Source organism: Chrysemys picta, chromosome 1 (genome assembly GCF_011386835.1).
Source record: "Chrysemys picta bellii isolate R12L10 chromosome 1, ASM1138683v2, whole genome shotgun sequence".
Lineage (NCBI taxonomy): Eukaryota > Metazoa > Chordata > Testudines > Emydidae > Chrysemys > Chrysemys picta.
In genome coordinates, this window is record NC_088791.1 from 133569161 (window position 1) to 133590728 (window position 21568).

General features: G+C 42.8%; 1 non-coding gene across 1 annotated transcript in view; it reads right to left on the minus strand.

Annotated features, from left to right (window-relative positions):
• The window catches only part of LOC101935593 (uncharacterized), a 30454-nt gene that overhangs the window by 3832 nt on the left and 5054 nt on the right, over nucleotides 1–21568 (minus strand). The window contains exon 2 of the transcript XR_010593387.1: nucleotides 321–452. This is a non-coding gene — a transcript (uncharacterized LOC101935593). The remainder of the gene's footprint in view (nucleotides 1–320; nucleotides 453–21568) is intronic.

Below are 21568 nucleotides of genomic sequence, written 5' to 3' on the forward strand. Positions count from 1 at the left end.
CAAAGTCTGGAAATTTTGATTGATGCAAAAATTGTATACAGAAATGTCCATACTGTTTGAAAAGGCATTTTTCATTGAAAAAAATGTGATTAATAATTTTCAATCAACCCTAAAAACAGGAATTATAAGGCATAACCAATCTACCATCCTAAACCATATCCTTTCAGAATAGTATACAACGATCTGTGTTATGCACTGCAGTGCACACTACATGCTATTTTGTTATGGGTAATGCAAGCAAGGATAATGCAACGTAACAGATTAACATTCAGCATCATATTGTGTTCTGTTATTTTTATCCTGCTGTTTCTTTCACTCACCAACTCATGACTCACACCCTCCCCAGACTGGAATTTCCATCCCAGTACTGTGTCTCATTGGGTGTGCTGTGCACTGCTATGTCCCGGGAAGCCTTCTCAAGAACAGCACCACTGTCTCTGCTCCAGGTCACTCTAGAGAACAAAAAAATGCAACGTCACCTATAATATGGCATCACAATTACTGTGACTACTGCAGTCTGTTTAGCAAAGTGCTTTTAGCATTCAGTGGGGTTACGGCATTAATTTAGCTTATTACATAGGTGTCGACACTTAGGAACCTAGGTGATAGAAACGTCAAAGACAGGTAGATAATACAAATACAGAGAGACCATTGCATGGATAACCTACATTTCAGAAACCTTTATGAAGGCTCTTGTGAGATGGGCAAATGAAGTTCAGTGTGGATAAATGCAAAATAATGCATGTTGGAGGGAAAAACTTAAATGACTCCTAAACCTTACAAGGTTCTAAATTAGCTGTATCAACTTAAGACAGTGACCTGGGTGTCAGTGTAGACAGTTCAGTGAAGACCTGTGTTCCATGGGCAGCTGCATTAAAAAAAAAAACTACCACAATGTTAGGATGCATAAGGAAAGAGATGGGGAATCAAACTGAAAATATTATAATGCCTTTATTCAGTGATGCCACCTGGTCAGGAATAGCATGTGAAGTACTGGTCATCCCTTCTCAATCCATGACCTCTCCCTCTCTTTTCTCTTTTAGGGCCAGACTGTAGTCCAACCTTTCGTGACTACACTGGGGCATAAGACCCTCCAACCTCCCTCCAACCCACATCACTGCTTAGGATGTAAATGGGAAAGCAAGCTCCATATGGCCACTACTGCCACTGCAATCAAATGGTTGAGGCTGGGAGCAAAGAGGGGCAGGAAGAGGAAGAATCCTTGGCTCCACTCCACGTACTGTGTGAGCCTGTGAAACTGAGCTGGTATGGACAGGAAGTAATCTGCCCCTGTTATGGGGCTGTAGCAGAAGACTTGCCCATGCAGCAAGGGGGAACAGAGAGGCAATTGGACTTTCTGAGTTACAACTTCTTCCCTGCGTGGCTGCTGGGGTTGCACAGATATGCACCGCCCCTTACACAGGGCTGTGCCTAATGGCACAATCTAGCTCTTCATCTCTCCAGTGCTCCCAGTCGGATCCCTTGGACCTCTGTTCTCTCTCAGTCTTTCATGCCTGGTCTTACAGACACCCATAAAAACCTTCCCGAGGAGACGCCGAAGCATGCTGCGCTCCCATGAAAGTTACATGATGTTCTCTGCGGATCCATTAGCCTCATAGCAAAGCTTAATCTCCTGTCAGCTCAATTTTCAGCAGGTTCTTCTAGGTGCACTGCTGATGGTGAGCTAGACAGTCAGACAGCAGTGCCAAGTGGCCTGCCACTGCCAGAGACACTTTACTGCTCTACATGCTGATGCTACCTCAGGTCACCCGTTGTGTCCTCTGTCCTACTCTCTCACCCAGCCCAAAGCTAGAGTACGACTGACTGGCTGGAAGGGAGTGGATGTGCATCAGAGGGAAGGAAGATTGAAGGCTTACTCATACTCCCCAAATGCAAATGTCAGGGCCTTCCCTCAGTCCAAATAGCAGGACATCCTGAATATGGAAGCATGTCCTTAGCACACCAGTCATGTCATTGCCTCCCACCATCTTTCCCAGCTGTAGAAACCCTGAAGCAGAAGCCTGAAGAGGCTGTGGTTACTGGCCTGAAATGAAACCTGTTGCCATTTTAAAGACAATTTTTTGAGTGGGAAAGCTAATGGAATCAAAGAGGCCCAAAGAAGAAGCAGTGCTCTCAAAGCAGTGCAGCATCCTGCTGCCAGCGCCTGTGAATGTTCGATCCCAGCTGCAGCATCCCAGTATCTTGGTATTACTGACTCAAATCAGTAACAGGTTCTGCTTGTCAAACCCTGATCAGAGGCACTATTCAGCAACATCTGTCCTGTGCTTTAGTCACTTGTCCTCAGCCTATATTTTTCCTGAGCTTGTAGCTCATTTGTCTTGAACTAGTACCATCCTATCTAGGTCATTCCAACATCTAACTGTCTGATTTGAGTGGGACTCTGACACTATCTTGCTAGATTCTCCCGAGCATCCCAGCCTCTTCCCACCATCTGAGAGTGCAAAGGGGCTGGAAAGCAGCCAGTCTGGCCACTGCTGTGAATCCTCCTGGCAAGGGGGCGCTCTCCACTGTCACAGAACTGTGTACTGAGGCCTTGTGCTAGACCCATCCCATCCACTCAACCCCAGCATAGGGAGAGGGAGGCAGCTTGGACGAAATACACTGTGCTCTATCTGTGACTCAACTGATATATGGACCATCAAGGAACATAGCCAGTTGGAAACAGTTAGAGCAGCCCCCAGGTTGCTCTCACCTGTGCAAGGGTGTCATTGATCAGCTCTGAGACTCAGGGAGCCATAATCAGCTTCCTATTCCCCCTGCCATTTTGTTGAGTCAAATGGAAGTGCAGTGAAGTTGAGCCATCAGGGCCTGACAATAAATTATTCTGGATCATAAGGGCCTGAAAATAATTTGTTCCTTAAGGACAAGTCCTATTTTAGTGCAAGACCTATAGGTAGCTCCCTCACTCCTAGTTTTGCTACCAAAGATGTTTCTTAATGTAATAACTGGTTTGTCTTTCTTGTTTGAAAAGAGGCTTTAAATAGGCAGCCTAGAAAAAATATAACTAGGGCGACGTTCTCTTAGATGTTAAGGCAAAGGAACGGGCACCTAGGGGTCTGGACTCCTAATCCTCTCAGTTGCTATCTCTCATTGGCTGGCTTTTACCAAGTCACTTGACTTCCATGCACCACACAATGGCAACTTCATGGTACATAAAGGATCACACTAGAATATAAATGTTGACTTGGCTTGAGATGCACTGAAGAAAAGTGATCAATGGTTCCATGTCTAGTTGGCAGCCGGTATCAAGCGGAGTGCCCCAAGGGTCGGTCCTGAGGCCGGTTTTGTTCAATATCTTCATTAATGATCTGGAGGATGGCGTGGACTGCACCCTCAGCAAGTTTGCAGATGACACTAAACGGGGAGGAGTGATAGATACACTGGAGGGTAGGGATAGCATACAGAGGGACCTAGACAAATTAGAGGATTGGGCCAAAAGAAATCTGATGAGGTTCAACAAAGACAAGTGCAGAGTCCTGCACTTAGGATGGAAGAATCCCATTCACTGCTACAGACTAGGAACCGAATGGCGAGGCAGCAGTTCTGCAGAAAAGGACGTAGGGGTTACAGTGGACGAGAAGCTGGATATGAGTCAACAGTGTGTCCTTGTTGCCAAGAAGGCTAATGAAATTTTGGGCTGTATAAGTAGGGGCATTGCCAGCAGATTGAGGAATGTGATCATTCCCCTCTATTCGACATTGGTGAGGTCTCATCTGGAGTACTGTGTCCAGTTTTGGGCCCCACACTACAAGAAGGATGTGGAAAAATTGGAAAGAGTCCAGCAGAGGGCAACAAAAATGATTAGGGGGCTGGAACACATGACTTATGAGGAGAGCCTGAGGGCACTGGGATTGTTCAGTCTGCAGAAGAGAAGAATGAGGGGGGATTTGATAGCTGCTTTCAACTACCTGAAAGGGGGTTCCAAAGAGGATGCATCTAGACTGTTCTCACTGGTAGAGGATGACAGAACAAGGAGTAATGGTCTCAAGTTGCAGTGGGGGAGGTTTAGGTTGGATATTAGGAAAAACTTTTTCACTAGGAGGGTGGTGAAGCACTGGAATGGGTTACCTAGGGAGGTGATGGAATCTCCTTTCTTAGAGGTTTTTAAGGTCAGGCTTGACAAAGCCCTGGCTGGGATGATTTAGTTGGGGCTTGGTCCTGCTTTGAGCAGGGGGTTGGACTAGATGACCTCCTTGAGGTCCCTTCCAACCCTGATATTCTATGATTCTATGATTCTATAAAAAACATTTCAATAAGAATCAAGTAGAGAAACTAGTCACTTTGCTGAATGCATCATTGGCAGGGCCGGCTCTAGGCACCAGCAAAACAAGCTGGTGCTTGGGCCGCCCCTAAAAATGTGCCTCGGCCGCCCTAGCTCACCTCCGCTGCTGCTGCCGGCTCGCACGCCGCTGCTGCCCCTCCCTCCCAGGCTCGCAAACCTGGGAGGGAGGGGGAGATCCCGAGCGGCTGCGGCGCGCATACCGCTTCTCCCCCTTCCTCCCTCCCTCCTTCCCTCCTAGGCTTGAGAGCGTGGGGGGAGGAGGCAGGGCTGGGGATTTGGGGAAAGGGCAGAGTTGAGGCGGGGCCAGGGGTGGGGTAAGAAAAAAACGAGGGCCGCCAAAATTGTTTTGGCTTGGGGCGGCAAAAATCCTAGAGCCGGCCCTGATCATTGGAAGGTATAGTAATAGAAGCAGGGTTAGAGACTTAATGGAACAGAACAGGCTCTTTAAAGGGGCAGTAATCTTCCCCAATATAAAGTGATACCATTTTGGTATAGTAATTTAGCTGGTGTGGCAGTTGAAGGAAAGGAATCCCATAAGAAATTAGCACTGCCATTTTATTCTCCTCCTTTATCCGCACCAGAAATGTCCCTCGACTTTTGAGATTTTATGTTTTCTCAATGTTGTGTCGAGGCCTCCAAATTAGGAGATCTGAATTTTCTGGAGCTGGAATTTTCTTTTCCAGGAGACATTGTGTGTGTTTCCCCTGACTAACCGCCCTCAAAAATCCATGAGCAAATGCAGGACTCTGCATTTTTTGGCTGATTTAGGCCACATTTACATTTAATTTGACCCTGAATTAACTAGTTGGTGATCTTGCTGGAATTTAAGTAAGATCAGTTACAGAGGGAAAGCCAACAATCTTTCTTATTACAGGTTTCCATTGGAAGAGTAATTCATCATAGATACCACTGAAACCTGATGCTGATATTTAGGATTGTACAGTGCATCCCTCAGAAATGTACAAGAGTCTGATTTCATTCTGTTGCATTCAATATCTTAAAGTCACTGACAATCACATTCTAGTTTTGTAGGACTGTTCAATGCCAAGTAGTGTAACTGTATTCTCTCTTTACAGGTGTTCTTTATAAAATGTAACAGTATTGAACCTAGTCCTCAACTCCCTGATGTCAATAGCAAAGTCCCAGAGACTTCCATGGGATCAGAACTGGGCCCACTATTTTCAATACAGAGACTCACAACTAACCTGCATGTGTTAGCTGTTCAAATTTGTTAGGGTTAGATTATCACTTTCACTTCAAGGCATGGAAGAGAACTAGACTGAACAGACCTGACCTGGCATACAGAGAAAGATGGGAGTAATAGCTCTGTGACATCATCTCTCCTTCTCCCTGGTCCTGAGGAAACTCCATGGCAAATGTAGCATGAGAATCAGGTGCTCTCTCTGTGAATCAGGAAGGAGAACTGGAGCATCACCCTCTCAGAATGTGCAGGGATTACCCAACTAAAATAATATTGATCCTGTCAACACAAAGTGTGGTGTCCTTCACCATGCAATTAACAATTGCCCCTCCACAAAGAGGGAGTTTGGGACAGTGGGGACTGCAGGAAGGTACCTCCACTCTGATGAGCCTTTTAAAGTCTGTCAGAGCTAGATTCCTCTTGTGAAGACCTTATAAACCAACCTGATTGAAATTATTGGTGCTTGTTCAAAAAACTGGGTCATTCATAAACCAACTGCTATGGTCCCATCATACACATAGGATATGTCTACACTACAGGGACTATACTAGCAACCTGGGGCCTCTGGAGCTTAGTGCATGAGCCTCTACTACATGAGCTAAAAGTCAACGGGCTGTTAGCTAAGGCTGTAGAGCAGACTCAATCTCTCTCTCTTTAAGTGGTCTTGGTGCCACGAGATGGGACAGAACACCACACCCAGAAGGTGTGTGGGTTACATGTGGTACTGCCAGCATAACCTGGTAGTGTAACACAGCCTACATTTCCATCGGTATGGGAACACCACCTTCCCTAGCGATGTTAGCGAGATCAGAGAAAGCATTTTTCTGTTGACCTTGCTGCATCTACACTGTGGATTTTTCATACCCCTGAGTGAGGTAACTCTGTCAGCCTAAATTTTTAAGTGTATACCAGGCCACAGAAAAGTTAGATAAAAACATAAATACATTTGCTCGAAGACTGCAATATAACACTACTTCATTTCAGAGAATTCAGAAAGAGATCACATAAGAACCCAAACAGAGAGAGCGAGAGAGAGAAAGAGAAAAGCAGGTTGGTCCCTAAGGCAGTGAGATACAACTGACCCCACCTTGCTTTAAGCTGGCTTTTTCCAGACGGACTGTCTGCTGACTAACTAAGATGACCCAAATCACATAGCTTTGGTAAGAGACCTCATTCCTGCAAGCAGAACTAGGAAATGCCTCACATTTAAAATGATAGCTAGTCGTTTTTAACCAGCTTCCAATACACCACACAAACAAAATGCGTTAGGTTGAAAGAATGTTTCATTGTAGTCCAGTGAGCAGCCAAACTACAACATTACACTTTTGCTACACAACTTCTGCACTTCTTAAAAAATACAATAATTAGAATACCTGGCAATGAAAAGTTAAAGTGTCCAGTCAGTTCCCCATGGCCTTATAATCCTTCATCACTCACCATCCACCCCATAAACACCACTTACCAAGCTTAATTTTGCCTCCTAAAATTTGAAAACACATGCATGATGGTGCAAATAACACATTGCTAGGAGACTGAAAAATACCATTTTGTATTCAAGGGATTCATTTTCAATAACTTCCCAGTAATTTGTTACTGTGACATCTGAATATCTTTTCAGGAGGGTACATTCAGGTTGGGTGGGTGTTGTAGGTTGGGTGGGCCAACACCAATAACTTTAACTATTGCAGACTTGAGAATAAATTATCAGTTTTCATCATGGCAAAAGGCTAATCGTGAGGTGCTTCAAGCTTCTGTACTAGGTCTCATGTTGTTTAATACATTTATAATGATCTGGAAAAGGGGGTGAATAGTGAGGCAATAACATTTGCAGATGACCCAAAGTTATTTAGGACCAGAAAGGACTATAAGGAACTTCAGAGAAACCTAAACAAGGTAACGGAATGGACAACTTGATAGCTAATGGCCAGTGAATATTGGAGGGGGGGGGGGGGGAATTAAACCACTCTTACACTTTAAGGCTTCTAAATTAACTGTATCCACTCAAGAAAGGGATTTGGCCATCATTGTAAACAGCTCAATGAAGAGCTCTGCTCTATGTGCAGCTGTGCTCAGAAAAGCAACCGAGATGTTAGTATGCATCAGGAATGAGATGGAGAATTATTTAAAAAAATATTATGATGCCATTGTACAAATCAATGGTGCAGCATCATCTGAGTACTGTGTGCAGCACCGGTCACTCCATGTCCAAAAGGGTACTGCAGACCTAGAGGGGATTCAGAGAAAGACAATGAGAATGATCAAAGGCCTAGAAATACTGTTATATGAAAAGAGACTGAAAAGACTGGGATTTTTTATTTTAGAAAGGAGATGAATAAGGGAATACATGATAAAAATCTATAAAATAATGAATAGTATAGATAAGGTAGATTGGAAGCTTCCGCTATCCCTATCTTATAACACAAGAACAAGGGGGCATTCAATCAAAATAAGGGGTGGGAAACTTGAAATCAGTAAAAGGAAATACTTTTTCACACAACGGGGAACTAAGCTGTGGAACTCACTGCCACAAGAAGTAGTTAAGGCTGAGAACTTAACCAGATTCAAAAAGGGATTGACTGGTTATATGGATATTCTGAATACCCAGAGTTATTATAAATGACAATAAAACATTTGGGAGGGATATTAAACTTTGTGCTTTAGGGTTTATGCCAATCTCTAACTATTAGAGACCAGGATGAGACCTAAAGGCTACTGTCAGAGGCAGGATACTGGGTTAAACGGACCACTGTCTGACCCAGTATGGAAAGTCCTATGTTCCTAAATCAGGCCCTGTGCAATCCTATATTTTAAATTGAATGACATCTAATAGCAATAGAACTTAACCTTTCTAATAGTCAGTCGTCTCAAGACAAACATGAAAGTGTCCCTTGAATTAGACACAGATGAGTTGCTTTTCAATTGTGGTGTCATTTGCAAATTGGATCATGGTTGAATGTACACCAAAGAAATGCATGACAAAGAGAGATGTGAGGCAGCCATGCTGTGTGAAGAGATGGACATTTATTTATTATTCATTACTATTATTATTCAAAAAGCATCAGGAAACCCTAAGAGTCTTGGAAGTACCTAAAAATAGTAGGGTGCATTACTGCTTGAAGACTACCAGATGGAATTCTACATAGTGGCAACTACATTAAAAGAAAAGTTAAGGGAGAACAAAGAGAGATGAGTCCTGCTACTTTTTGAAGGAGAACATTAACAAGATAGTATAAAGCCCCCTCATCTCTTCCAGTGGGTGCAGTTTTGCTTCACCACTGTGACAGAGCAAGCTCCAAAGGCCAGAGCTGAAAATCACTGCAAAGCCAAGAAAGAAGAAAATATTTAGGATGAGCGTTTCAAAAGCATTCAGCATTAGCATAATGGCACCCACTGAAATCAATGAACTTCCACTGGCTTCATGGGAGCACAGTTATGCCAATACAAAGTGCCTTTAAAAATTCCATGCTTATTTTTTACTGCAGTGAGTTCAGTTAGAATGAATGTATCTAAACTGACATGTTTGCTCCAATAGTTATTTCTGGTATCCTTCAAAATACTTCTTAACATCCTCTTATACCGTGGTATTAAGATGCACTGCAATATCAAATCATCTGTGATATGCTCTCAGATTGATTTCATAGGGAAAGTACAAAGCACCACTTGACTCAGAACTCCTTCTGCAGTTCTATTTTCCAGGTTAAACATTATGCACTGACAGTGACATCAGGCCTTATATAACTTCATGTGATGTCTTTCTAGATAGTGTAGATACTGACTGAAACACAACTTTGCTTTAGAGTTGACAGTGAATAATAATTATATTGCCTCCAGCCTTTACCAAAATACTTTCTCATCTCACAGCTAGTTCAGAGCCATGCTGAGGCCCAACCCTCTTATTGAAGCCAATGGCAAAAGTCTCATTGATCTATATGCTGCAAAACCAGGCCTTTGGGGTTCAAGTTATAGCACAAACCAAATTGGTTTCAGCAGGTCTGTGCGTGACCTGAATTCTGTCCCATGGTGTGCCTTCTGGGCAGGAACAGAACAGAAATGTCTACACCTTAAAGGATTTGTTTTGCTCTGCCAATGTTTGCCTATAACACCCATGAACCTTGACGAGACCTATAGTATGTTTGCACATCAAGCACTATAATGCAACCCCAGCAGCATCTTGGGGCCTTGTCCTCCAGGGTGCTGAGCACATTTTGGGAGCTGCTGATGGCCTTTAACTCCCAGTGACTTCAATGGGCATTGAGGGCACTTAGTACCAAACAGGAGGTGTCCAACACCTTGCAGCATTGGGCCTTCGTGTAGATGTATAGATGACTATAGATGGTGGGTAACATTTCATTGGTGATTCAGGAATCTAAGGGTTTGTCTACATGGTGGGGTAATGTGTTCTACGGAGGTACAATTTCTAAAGCACACTAATGTGTTGCACAGTAATTAGTCCATATAGACTCTGCTGGTGTGCTTAAATGTAGTGCTCTTTCAAACAGCACTATGTTAAAGTGCACTAGGGAACCATTAGTTCACACTAGCAGGGTCTACATGGACCAATTAATGCACAAGACATTAGTGCACTTTAGAAATCACACCCCTGTAGAGCACATTACCCCACATGTAGACAAGTCCTGAGTACCACTGGCTTTCAGTGACTTTCCTAAGCATCTATGTGACTTTTGAAAATGGGATTTAGTCCCAGATCCTCAAAAGGTATTTAGGTGCCTAACTGCCATTGGTTTCAAACGATATAAGGCTTGGTCTACACTTGAAAGTTGTACCAGTATAACTATTTCATAGGGGTCTGGGGTTTTGTACCATTAGAGTTATACGGGCACAACCCCTACTGGAGGCATAGTTATACTAGTATAAAGGTGACATTTATACTGGTATAGTTTATTCCCTTTCTTGTACAGAAATAGCTATACCAGTTTAAAGCACCTTTATACTGATATAACACCAGGTGAGATGTATCGCTTTGACTATACAGTATAGTTAAAGTAGTGCAACTTTCAAATGTAGACAAGGTATTAGGTGCCTAAATGTCTTTGAAGATCTGGGCTTTAGCACTTGTCTACATGAGGAAATTTACAGGCATTTCAATTCCAATATAATTATACCAGATTAGTTAAACCAGATTTAGCCCCACGTGAACACTGTCAATTGGAAAAAAGTGGCCTTAATTAGGTTTAGTTTAATCCACTTCCAAAGCAAATTAAACTAAACTGAATTAAATCCATTTTTATTCCAAATGAGAGCATCCACATAGGTGTTTAATCCAGTTTAACTAATCTGGTTAAAATTCACATTTTTGGTTAATTCAGATTAACTCTCCTAAGTGTTCCATGTAGATAAGGCCACATGCATCCGAAGAAGTGAGGTTTTTACTCACGAAAGCTTATGCCCAAATAAATCTGTTAGTCTTTAAGGTGCCACCAGACTCCTTGTTGTTTTTGTAGATACAAACTAACACGGCTACCCCCTGATACTTGATAAGGCCTTAGGCTCTTAAGGCACATAGGTGCTTTTGAAAATGTTACCCCCAATGCCTAATTTTTATCTATACCATGAAAGTTGTTGTGATATGCTGATAGCACACTCTAAATGGGTATAGTAAAGTTACACATTGAGTCCATACTGCACATCTAGCTAGCTAGATAGCTAGCTCCCTTTTAAGATTTTTTCTGATAGCACTCACCACCATAGTGCCCAAGCTGTGACATTAAATTCATAGGCGGATTCTCTGGATGCGTACATCATATGGCAATGACCAAAATACACTTCCAGCTCCAATTATTTTATGGCATATCAACTCTGGGAATAAGCCCGTTTGGCAGCATGTTGGGCTTTTATTCTACAATGTTCTTTGCGTATACATTCCTTGCTTTTAGCCTGTGTACTTACTACATTAGTTTAGGTTTCAGAGTGGTAGCCGTGTTAGTCTGTATCAGCAAAAACAACGAGGAGTCCTTGTGGCACCTTAGAGACTAACAAATTTATTTGGGCATAAGCTTTCGTGGGCTACAGCCCACTTCATCAGATGCATGGAGTGGAAAATACAGTAGCAGGTATAAATACACAGCATAGGAACAGATGGGAGTTGCCTTACCAAGTAGGAGGTCAGTCTAACAAGACAATTCAATTAACAGTAGGATACCAAGGGAGGAAAAATTACTTTTGAAGTAGTAATGAGAGTGGCCCATTTCAAAGTTGACAAGAAGATGTGAGTAACAGTAGGGGAAATTATTATGGGGGAAATTAGGTTTTGTAATGACCCAACCACTTCCAGTCTTTATTCAGGCCTAATTTAATGGTGTCCAGTTTGCAAATTAATTCCAGTTCTGCAGTTTCAGGCTGGAATCTGTTTTTGAAGTTTTGTTGTTGTTGAAGAATTGCCACTTTTAGGTCTGTTATTGAGTGACCAGAGAGACTGAAGTGTACTCCTACTGGTTTTTTAATGTTATAATTCCTGATGTCAGATTTGTGTCCATTTATTCTTTTGCGTAGAAAATGTCTGGTTTGGCCAATGTACATGGCAGAGGGGCATTGCTGGCACATGATGGCATATATCACAGTCTCTATGCAAAAGAATATTTTCAATTATCATTAAATACATATTTTCTTTTTAAGACAGTCACCTTTGAGGGTCACAATTTACATCCCTGAGGGCTGTAAGTGGCTCCCAGTACACACATTAGATACCACAGCTGCATCCAAATGTATTCAGTTATATAGTGCATAAACTGATTGTATAAATGAGGCATGCGTGAATGTGTTGTTTTCACAGTAGTTAATCAAGGAAGCAATGATGTTTTTCCAGAAACAAATAGAGTGTTTATCAAAAGTTACTAGCCATATAACAAGAGGTTTAAGCAGAGCATGAAGGTACAAAGAAAGATCTTGGGCAGATTTTTCTGCCTGTTTATATGGTCCACATCCAGATATGAAACAACCTCTTCTTCAATTAGGCCCAGATTACAAAGGTATGCAGGTACCTAAACCCCAAATGTAGGCACCTACAACCCACTTTTAGGCTCCATAGAGATCCACAAAACTCATGCCAAACCACGAAGGTACATAAACTCATTCAGTGGCTAAGTTTTGGCAGTGAAAGTTCCCTAGGGGCCTGTGATAAATGAAGGAAGGAGGGTAGCTCCCTTTTATGGACACCCAGCCAGCCAGTAGCTATAAAATCCCACTTAGTAGCTGTTCTCTAATTGCTCTACCTGCAAAGGGTTAAAAAGTCTCACTGCTATGCATAGGTAAAAGGAAATAAGTTGGCACCTGGCCGAAAGAGTCAATGGGAAGGCTAGAACTTTTTAAAATTGAAACAAGACTCCTCTTTTGTCTGTCTGTGTTGTTCTCCCAGGGAGAAGCGAACAGGACAACAACTATGCTGTAAGAAGCTTGGGGTCAGGTATGAAAAATTCCTGGTATCATACCTAGAAACTACTCATATGAAACCCCAGATATTTAAGTAGATCAGGAAATGTCTAGGAAGAAGCGATTAGGTTTATCTCTTTTTATTTCTTTATGGCTTGTGGACTCCTCTGTGCTAACCCCAGGTGTTTTGGTTTTCCTTCTAACCTTTAAGCTGGACCTCAAAAAGCTATTCTAGATGCTTAATCCTTGTAGTTTTTTTTTAATCTAGCAAATGCCCAAGTTCCCAGATGTATTTTCTTTCTTTTTTTTTAATTAATAAAGTTTACCTTTTTAAAGAACAGAATTGGATTTTTGTGTCTTAAGAGGTTGGTGCATATGTTGTTTAATTAGCTGGTGGCAACAGCTGATTTCTTTTATTTTCTCAGCTCTTCCCCAGACGGGGGGTGAAAGGGCTTGAGGGTACCCCACAGGAAGGAATTCCCAAGTGCGTCTTCCTGGGTCCTCAAAGGGGTTCTGTACTTGGGTGGTGGTAGCATCTACCCATCCAAGGTCAGAGAAAAGCTGTAACCTTGGGAATTTAATACAACGGGAGTGGCCAGTATTAATTTTTAAAATCCTTGCGGGCCCCCACCTTCTGCACTCAAAGTGCCAGAGTGGGGATTCAGCCTTGACAGGGATTAAGTTTCTGCCTCCGGGTACACGCAGTGCTGCCTCACTCCAGGCACCTGGGGAACTATCTTCCACCTAAGCTCCAGAGCAATTCACAAATCAGAGAAGACAGTCGTTTGGCTACCTAAGTCCTGTGCAGGGCCCAATCCGGTAGGCATGCTCAGAAGCCATCTACAAGATAGGGTCCCATTCAAAATCCAACCAGGGGAGGCGTTGGTGGTCATGCCTTTGCCCTCTTAGGTGGGTGCCCTAATCACTGGGCTACAAAGTCATTCTTTCTCTCTCTCTCTGGCCCAATGACTCTTTAAGCATTTATCCAGAGTGGAACAGTCATTGGGAGTGTGAAAGAGAGAGTGCGAGAGAGCATGACTCTGTAGTCCAGTGTTAGGGAACCCATGTGGGAGATCCTGGGTGCCTAGTCCCTGCTCCAATCACTCTGTAATGATCTATCCACAGTGGAACAGCTTCAACAGCTACCTACTGGCTCACTGATCTGGGCTTGGTTATTTGAACATTGATCATCACCTCTCTTGCCATACAAAAGAAGAACAGAAGAGATTGAGGGAGCCCCCACCTCAGATTACCCCATAGCTCAGTAGTTAGAGGGGTGGATGATCCCTGTTCAAGTCTTTTCTCCCACCCACCCAGCAAAAGACGGGTGGTGCCGCTGCCTCCTCCTCTGCCTGTAGTTACTGCCTGCCTAAGCTTTCGTGGGTAAAAACCTCACTTCTTCAGATTCGTGAGGTTTTTACCCACGAAAGCTTATGCCCAAATAAGTCTGTTAGTCTTTAAGGTGCCATCAGACTCCTTGTTGTTTTTGTAGATACAGACTAACACGGCTACCCCCTGATACTTGCCTGCCTAAGCCACTCTTATGAGAAACTCCTGAGGCACCTAAACCGCCTAACTCCAGGAGAGCGGTTCCTGGTTGTAAATAGCTACCTGAGATCATCACCTCCCTTCAGCCTGGACGTAGGCACCTGTCTCTCTGAGGGGGTGGGGCTTAGCACACACCCTTCTCATAGACATCACCCATTGGCTAGTTTAGGCAGCTCCCCACCTAGCGCACTTGGAACACTGAGCAACCCAATGCCTAAGTCCCGTTGCGAAACTGGGCCCTCGTGCCTGATTCAATGGGAGTGTTTCTAGTGATTCCAAGGGGTGATGGAAGAGACTCTTAATGAGGGAGCACTTAACCCTTTGCATACAGCTACTGTACCAACAAAAGAGTAGCATGATGAAGCACTGTAACATACCAAATGACCAGAGTGACTGCAGGCCAGACTTTTAAAAATTTTAAAGGTATTTAGATGCCTAAAGATGCAGATAAGCACCTAGTGGGATTTTCAAAAGGCTCCTGCGAGGCACCTCTGCCTGCACCTGTAGGCACTTAAATACCTTCCAAAACCTGGCCCTAAATCCTTGGAGTTAAGGCACAAGGCTGAGGCTCAGGAAATGTGCATCTTATTCCTGGCCCTGATGTTGTGTGCTCTTGGGCACAGTGCTTAGGGCTCAGTTGTGCCCTGTAGGCAAAGCCCTGTATTGGGAACAATATGGAGCTCCATTACCCCAAGGGAAGTTCTAGGACAAGTTTTTCCTCCAAGGAGAAGCACACCAACTCCTATGCCAATTCTGGAGGTGCAGCATACGTGGCTGCTTGGTGCACAGGGTGGGGAGGCATCACCCAACCCCATTTAGGGGGACTTGGGCCCCTGCAATTAAAATAAAATTAGCAATTCCGGAGCTCCAGGAAGCAAAGGGGCTGCAACGGCTGTCCAGGGGTGCAAAAAGCAAATGGGGATAGGGCTACTTTCCTTGTAACCCAGCCACCCACCCAGCTGGGCAACTGGACAAAATCTGACCCTTGATCTTTCTGTGTTTCATTTTCCTAATGTGTAAAATGGGGGTAATAATATAATTTACCTCCCTCCTAGGGGCGTTGTGAAGTTTAATAGGCCTGATCCACAGCCCACTGAAGTCAGTGGGAGTCTCTCTGTTGATTTCAATGGGCTGAGGAGCCGGCTGAATGTTTGTAAAAGGCTCTGGAATCACTGGATGGAAGGAACTATCTTAATGCAAAGTTATTATTTTCCAGTGTTATAACAGACCCCTGCTTCCCACTGGTATTTTGTAACTTCCCTCTAATGTTTGTTACATTGCAAAAGAAAGACGGGAAAGAAAAATCAGCATGAGCTCAATTTGGTTCCTTATGATTGTTTTCTGTAAAGCCAATGTGATGTTTTTCACTGTTACTCAGCAATACTACCTATAGCAGTGACAGCACAAGGTAATTAGCATACAGTGGGCCTAAATCTGTTCTCAGGATGCGCCAGTACAAATCACTTGAACTGAGTTCTGTGCTGACTTACCCCATGTGCAACCCTATTAACTTTAATTGGGTTGCACCTCTGTAACTGACAGCAGAATTTGGCCTGCTCAGTGTAAAATGCTTCTGTATGCTAACTCGATAGTTGATTTAATAAGGTAATTAAAATGAGCACACTGGGAAGCCTATAAAACTTGTTGACATGCCCAGCACTATCAATCAGCCGCATTCATTCTTATAATTCTAGTTTTAATGTGTATAATAAAAGGCCACGGGCCTGATTCACCTCTGGGTCAGCCCTGTTTTATGCTGGTTTACTCCAATTACACCAGCATAAAACTGGAGTAATGCAGTGGTGAATTAGACACAAGAACAGTATTAACCAATTTTTTCATTGCCATCAGGGTTAAACCTTGGAAAATCTTCTTTTCACCATGGTCCTTTGCAGCACAGATATTTTTCTCCCTCTGGGAAGTAAATGTAAGATTGGCTGCTTATCCTTTGGTAAGAAAAGGGAATTGAATGTATCCTCACTATATCAGATGTGCCAGAATTCATTTCTACTCTTTCCCTAAATAAAGAAGGCAAGAACTACACACACCTGAGTGAAACAACTTCATTAATTAGGCTCCTTTTCAGGAAATGTACCTGTATCATGTTTCCTATTCATGGGAGACTAAAACTTCACAGAATCTGATATTGGCAGCTCTCCCAGGATATTTTCCATTCGCACATATTTCTAAAAATGTCAGCCTCACTGTAACCATTCTCATATGGGAAGCCCGACATCAGATGTACATTAGATTGGGGAGGGGGGGTAGGGAAATCACAAAGTGCTTTTGAAAAGGAAAACAAATTTCAAGTATGTCATATTGGCCCATGTCTACAACTCTGTTCCAATGATACCGAGAAACCATTTTTTGGACCCTGCGATGACACAGTCATGGTAATATAGTTTGAAAACTAGCAAAAAGATCTCTGCGGTTTTAATTTATGAACAATGTATTTTATGTGAGACCTTTATTAAGGCCTGATTCCTGCACATTAGGGTGTATTACCGAATATAGGAAAAAATTCTACATGAGGCACTACTCCCCAATCCTGGAATTAAAAACAGCCAGCTAAGCAACTATGCATCTGGCTGGAGGAGTCTTCCCCAGAAGGGGGAGGAGTGCAATACTGTGGCATGTGAATTTCGCACCAATCACCAACCCTAGATGATTTCATTGCCTGATTTTGGACCCCACCAGATCTAATTACTTTGGGACTAGTCTCCTTGTAACTCCTGCTCAGGGTGTGAACTAAATATGGAAATACAAAATATGTGCAATTTGGCCATTTTGCATGTCAAGCGTGTGGAATAAGCAGGGTTGGGTCCCCACGCATCCTCCCTCTCCCTGCACCAACACTTCCACTCTTCCTACTAGCCATATAAGTGAGAGCCCAGCTGAATAGGTATATTAAGAATGAAGTGAAAACAGACCATTCTCAGGTCTACCTGAGCAGGACCCAGGGGAGGGTCAAAGATTAATTTGAGTGGAGTTATTCCAGATTTACACTGGTGGACCTGAGAGCAGAATTTGTCCCCTAAACTAGCTGAAATTTATACTTCATTGTCCATTGACATTTTAAATTCTATATTTAGCAGATTCTCACTGTAGAGGAATCAGTAAAAAGGCATAAAATCACCCCATAATAGGCACATCTGCTACTAACTCCAATGGGAGTTTTGTCCACTTCCACCGGGGATGAGATTGGTCCATGAACTGCGGTGCTGTCCACTCATAAATCTAAGCCTCTTTTCTGAGGCAAGCATGTGTTTCAAACATTCATATCATTCCTCCAAGCACTTCATAATACTAAGACATGATAATAGACTCTTCGAGGTTATTTCCAATAACAATGGATCTGCATGAACAGCCTGAATTTTGAAGGGGTGAAGGCAAACCCCTCCTGCTGTGTTTGGATCTGAGTCAAATTCCCTGTCTGAGGAGTGGTGTTCTAGTGGGGTTTACACTTTCCCCCAGAGTTACAAGAGAGTTCTAGTAATGGTTTATTTCCTATAGGCCACAGTATAGCAATTACTGACAAAGAGAATATCCCTGGGGTTCCAAGAGAATTCTTCTGACACTTGCAAGATTTCCCATCATTTCTAAGTCCAGTGAAGCTCCAGCAAGACAGCTAGTATACAATGGCCATCGGCAGCTTAACTGCCAGGTGGTTAAAATGCCAATAGCCAGTCTACAGTGTTGTTGCGTGGGTGGGATACAAGAAGGTTAGTTTAGAACATAAGCTAAAGCAGCAGCATCCTCCTCTCTTTGTTAAAGTCACAGAAGCCCTTCCCTGGAATTCAACCAGTTTGGGGCTCTGATGAATGGCATGGCTGGGTGGATGGGGGACAGCCAGAACCAAGCTGGGATCTACAGCAACAACCCCTTCCAGTCAATGAAAACTGATGACATATAAAATAAGGTCATGTTGATAGAGTCAATATAATGTTGGACCCATAGTCCACTATTCCTAGTGGATCCAGCTTCTCCCCATGGACACTGAATTCTGCTCCACTGCCGGTCCACAGCAGGTGTGTCTACACCCCTCTGTCCTCTGAAGTTGAAGATGCACCTGTTTGCTTTGCTGGGAGACACAGGATGTGTAAGAGAACTCAAGTCTCCTCCTAGATGAAACTTCCAGATCCCTCAATAGGAATAGAACCCACACAGATCCCCACTGGCATTAGTCAGTGTAAACACCACATTGAAATCCATGGAGCTTCCAGCCTTTCATTACAATTTCTCCTCACACTTCCGACCCAACCACTTTTGATCCTACACTCTTGCTTTTATCACATTACCCCTGCATATCTCCTTGATCCTATTTCTTTCCATTCCCCTCAATACAGTACCTGATTAACAAGGTTTGAATTCAATGGCAAAACAAGATGGCCAAAATTTAGGTAAAACCAAAATCTTCAGACTTCAGATCATACTAATATTCAGTCAAGTTCATTCTGTATTCAATATATATAAAATCAGCAGAATAAGCTAAAAAAACCCCACAGCTACTAATAATATTTAATATTTGCGTATTTATTAATAATAGTAATTAGCACTTACATGGTGCTTTACCTATTCCAAGCAATGGAGATCTGTGAACTAGTTCCACTTCACAACACTCCAGAGAGGTACATGGGTCAATATCACTAAAGATGGGGAAACTGAGAAAGAAATTCAAAGTGCCTTGCCCATGGTCACACAGTGAGTCAGTGGCAGAGTCAGAATTCAGAACCTTCTGGCTCCCACCCATGAGCTCGTTCCTCCAAACCATGCTGCCTTAAACAAAGTTGTGTTGCCACTGTGTGCCTCAGTTTCCCCATCTGTAAAATAGGGATCATGATATTGGCCTCCTTTGCAAAATACTTTGAGATCTACAGATGAAAAGTGCTATATAAAAGCTGGGTGTTTGTTTGTTATTATTTATTATTATTATTATTATTATTAAAGGCCTCTTTTCAGACTGATCGTGTCTTCCTAATTAGTCATTTGGCAAGCAATCTGAAACTTACCAGTGCACTAATGGATACTTTAATTAAAACGTTCCACAATTTCATTGTGTAATAACAATCTATTTTCAGATTAACTTTTCTCATCTTTAAATAACTCTTTTATGCCTTGAAAATGATAGTGTTTTCTAAAGCAAAAAGAAAAATCATAAAGTTCGTTCACATTGAAAACTTCCCTCAATTACTCCCCCTCAGATTTCCAAAACATTTAACAAGAGAGAGAAATTACAAGGCTACGCTCTTTCAATCATGCAAATCTCTTTTCAGCTGTCCACAAAAATCACATGCATTTCCAGCTATGTGAAGGGATATGCAGATTCAGTGAGGGGGGGAGGGAGGAGGGAGAGATTTAAAAGTGCCTTGAGCTTGCCCAAGAGAGGTAAGTAGAGTAGAATCTCACTAATCCCTACTAACTTTAGGGAGGGCAAAGAGAACCTTGGTGCGGATTTGTGAGGTCTGAAGATTACCAAGTGCTGGAATGAAACTAGTGCAGGTAATGAAATTCTACTGTACACACAGTCCGGAATGTCACCACTGCTGACCCTCAATTGTCTGCACTACTGTCTACCTAGCCATCATATTTATAATGCCCTCATCAACCCTGTTGTAGCTGAGTGCAAGCAAATTGCAAACCTGATTATGAGGATTTGCCATTGTACTGGTTATTGAAGGCTGGAGCAGCAAGATTATACTGTATGTGTCATCTATATGGAATATATAATATTATAGTGGGCTTCCCTGCCTCCCACTGTCTGGGTTGCAGGTGGGCGAGGTTTGAGAGAGAGGTGAGGTAAAGATGCATGGTAAAGATGAGGGCTCTCAGGTTGGCACACATTAGGTCTGTAAGTGGGGTGGTAAGGGAGAGGGTGGTGAGGGGAGGCACAGTCAGGGTGCTCAGGGTCTCACCTTTTGAGATGAGCAGCTGTCAGTAATTGGGGCTCTAAAGTTTGAGGCGCTCAAAATATGGGAAGGGACAGAAGCATGTGATGCAAATGTCAGTGGAGCCAAATGTACATCAATGCACCTGGACATAGGGTGTAAAACAGCACAGAATTTGGCCCCTGCTAGTCAGCTGCTTTCTGCAAGGTAGCGAGTGACAGTCTTCATGCCACACTGTAGCCAAAACACAGAGCTGTGATTTGTCTTTCACTTCGCCCTTATGAATGTCATCAAATGCTACAACCCTTCTTGCTTTCTTTTGGAACCTAATTTCTTGGGGATACTAAACCTGAGTTGACAGATGATACAGCAGAGGAGTTACAAGATCTTTGACGTTATTGTGATAATTTGACATTTTTGGTAAACTGCCTTTAGGGTAATCCATTGTACTGTAATCATTTGGATTATCTGTACTGAGACCCCCAGTTCTTACATTGAAACAGAAACAGTCTTCAGAAAATGCTTTTGTCAGCTAGGAAGATAATTAATCTACTGCCAGATAGGTCAATTTCTGGAGCGCTATTCTGCCCTTGCACTGCTGAAAATTCAGAGCAACAGCATCCCAGTGAAGTCAATGGGCCTGATTTTGATCTCATTTACATTGATGTAAATCAGGAGTAACTTCATGAAACTAATGGTATCATGTCTATGCAAAATCAGTGTTAGGGAGATCAGTGGATTTCAGTGGAGATACTTTGGATTTTGGCAGTATAAACGAGAGCAAAGCGTGGCCATTTGTGTTTAACAAGTGCTTAAATAAACCTCAAGGATGGGACTAGCTATCAACTGGTAATGTGTTCTGGAGTGCAGATGGGCAAACTTTTTGCACAACCAGATTCCCAACACTGATAATATAGACTTGATTGTCTTCTCACTTATACTGGTGTAATCCGGGAGTAACTCCACTGAAGTAAGTGCAATGCAAATCTGGTATGAATGAAGAATCAAGTCCTATGCCTTTATGACAGTGGGGAATTTGATAAAATTATGTTTCTGTGTGCAAAAAGCTGATGAAAATCAGGAATTGTTAGTACGGGGTCAGAGCCTCAGCTGGTGTAAATCAGTGGAGCCCCATTGTCTTCAGTCAACAGTCTTCAGCTAATTTATACCAGCTGTGAATCTCGCCCATTATTTGGGGGCTTTTATTTTTACTGCATCCATGATAAACATGAACAGGTACAATAT